Source organism: Neofelis nebulosa, chromosome 6 (genome assembly GCF_028018385.1).
Source record: "Neofelis nebulosa isolate mNeoNeb1 chromosome 6, mNeoNeb1.pri, whole genome shotgun sequence".
In the NCBI taxonomy this organism is placed as follows: domain Eukaryota; kingdom Metazoa; phylum Chordata; class Mammalia; order Carnivora; family Felidae; genus Neofelis; species Neofelis nebulosa.
The window spans coordinates 91,717,270-91,720,282 of NC_080787.1; positions in this window are offsets into that span (position 1 = coordinate 91,717,270).

Genomic DNA, 3,013 nt, shown 5'->3' on the forward strand with positions numbered 1-3,013 from the left:
CACGAATGCAGTAGGAAAAAGGGGGCAGAAATCAAATCACTTAATTGCAGCATTTTTCATCTACATCTTTTGTTTTATGGTGGTAAAGGCCCCGGAGTAGCCTACCATGATTCATGGCTGTCACTGCTGCCGTTAGCAGTTCAATCCTTCATTCTAGGCATTTTGGTACTGAAAGTACCTACACAATTACTTTGATGAATATGACTTGTTTGTTTTTTCCCCATTTTTAGCAGAGAGTGGTTGTGCTTAATACAGACATTTAAATAAGATAGTATTCGTGCCCACTGCGTATGCACTGTATTTCAAAAGTTGTGTGTCGAGTTTAACGATAATATTGCCATTGTCACCCAGGTATTTAAGTTTGCTGAGCTTATGGGCTTTTACTCCTATTTTTATGTTTATATAATGGGAAGGCCTTAAAATAACCCCCACTTTATATAAAAGGAATAACTCACCTTTAAAGATCTACGAGGCTGTGACAGATTCCTACGAAACCTCATTTAAAAAAAAAAAGTCATTTCATGAGTGTGGCATTACAAAGCCAGCAAACTAGTCTGCCTCTGCATTTATGCCTAGTTGATCATAAAATAATAACATTTTTGGAAATATATGCATGCATCTTAGGAAGTGACTTACAGTATTTGCATATTTGGAGAAAATGTCAGTGATGTCAGCGGGGGTTCTGAGAGTAGCTAAATGAGCAAGCTTTTCAAAAATTGCTATTTTATCAGCTATGCACTGTCAGCACAAAATGCAACCTCTTTAAGAAAGAGACAAGAAAAAGGCAAGTGATTTAATTTCTTCATTAGCTTACTTGCAACTGAATTACTGGTATACCTAGCAGCAGAGACCTATATGCTGTAAGCTTGGGGAAAACCATTTAACATCCCTTTTTGCCCTTGTGACAAAATATGTTAGAAGTTTTGAGTCTCCACCCTTTCTCCAAAAAGAAAGGAAATTGAAGTTCTACTTCAATATTGAAGAAATGGCAATTTGTCACCTCTCTCTACTCTGGTACCATGGGTGAAGATCATGGTTGTTTTGGTTGTTGTTTTGAGGGACTTTTTTGGGTAATCTTTCTGCTTCCTTCTTTACATTTCTTTGTTTCCTTTTGGCTACAAGCTCTAAATATATGTTCTGTATAATATGTTCATGCTTAATGTGTATACAGGTTAGAGATAGAATATATAACAGCTCTCATTGTCTTTGTCCAAAGAGGTTAGTAAAATCATTCGCTAGACATTTGAAAGAAAATCATCTCATACATAATGACAAAAAACCTCAAAATTCAAAAATCCAAAGCATATCCTTAAAACACTGACCATTAAAATTAACCTGATTTCAGACCCTAAGTGCAACCGTGTTTTAAATCCATTACATATATAGTTAGTTTATGTTTACAATTGGTTGTCTTTGTCTTGTCCTAACATGGCCTATCTGAATTTCAAAACAAGGAAAGAGGAAGAATTTCATTTCTTTATTAAAAGTCATAGAGGAAAGTAGCAGAATGCAAGAATTTTAATTTGTTTCAATAACGACTTCTCTTTTTGACCCTTTTCATATCAATTAAAATATATTAACTTTAAGTCAAATATCTCATATTTGATGATAATTTATTGTTGTGAAAAATGAGTATTTAGAGGTTATATTTATAAAATTGAAATTAAAAAAATTTAAACTGAAAATTGAAGTTGGGAACAAGAATTACTCATCAAAGCAGGAAATTACTTGCTACAATAGTGAACTTAAGAACCCTAAAATCTGAATCAAATTACTGATGAGTTAGGCATGGAAGAATGCAAAGTAGTTTTAGTGGTGATGAGTACTTTATATTGTAACAGTGTTTTGGGTCAATGTTCAGATTTTTTCCTAAGAATTATAAAGTACCAAGGATGAATATATTATGTATACTCTTCAGAAATGTGGAAATGTGATATATGAGAAATCATGTCTTCACTGAAAGAGCAAACCATCTAATCTTATGTTATAGATCCTAAAAGTAACTGAAAACACATTAATTATTGAAATCAATTTGTATTATCATGTAAGGACTTAAGCATGCCACAAAATGACAACTCTAATTAAATTCAAGAGAAAAAAATTCCAGATCATGTTTGCAGTAAAATTATAGAGACGGAAAAGAGGTCAGGGAGAGAAAAATCCATTGATTTCTGTACTGTAGGACACAGAGATGCAGAGGCAGAGTCAAATTATTTTCAGTTTAGATTCAGCACAACCTGTTCATTGGTCTTAGTAACAGAGTTCTGCCTTCACACCTTTATTTCTGCTTTTCCCAAAGCAGGTACTGAGGAATGCATCACATGGTCAAATTAAGTTCTTACATGCTAGTTGTTTCAGGTTGGGTAGAATCAGACTCTGACACAGAATTTGGGAAGTGAACACACGTGAAAGGCAGGGGAGGAAGCAAGAGCAGGCAGGGGAATAAGTGGAGTGGTCATGCATGCTGGGATGAAGCATGAGCAAACCTGGAGGGACACCAACCAACAAGGAATGCTTGCCAGAATGATGTGCATTGGATCAGAATGGTGAGACTCCTGGCCCAGACAACAGATTGGTGCTCTCCTGTAGTAGCTAAAGGCTGGGGTTGCCTGCTATATATCCTTTTCCTGCAGCTAGGAGCACATGCTTGAAGGGGGATCTGGGTGGTATGTCTCCATGCCTTCCATGGTAGTTAAAATCCAAAGCTGTTTATTTCCTGGGGAAATTGGCAGAAATTTTAAAATGTATTAGAATATTGATGAAACTTCAAGAGAGGTTATAGTGTGCTGTGTTATCCAGAGTGTTTAACCTTGGAACTTATATGTTTTGTTCTCATTAAGTGCCTCTAGTGTTCTGTAGACCCTACTTGGGTTACCACTGCCCTTGTTTGAAGCTAATTTCTACAGTTCCCAAAGTCTGTTTTCCTTCTCCTTTTCCTCCTTCTCCTTTTCTTCCTTCTCCTTAACTTTCATCTTTGTCTATATGCCTTCATTTACAGAGCTGTGTCACCTAC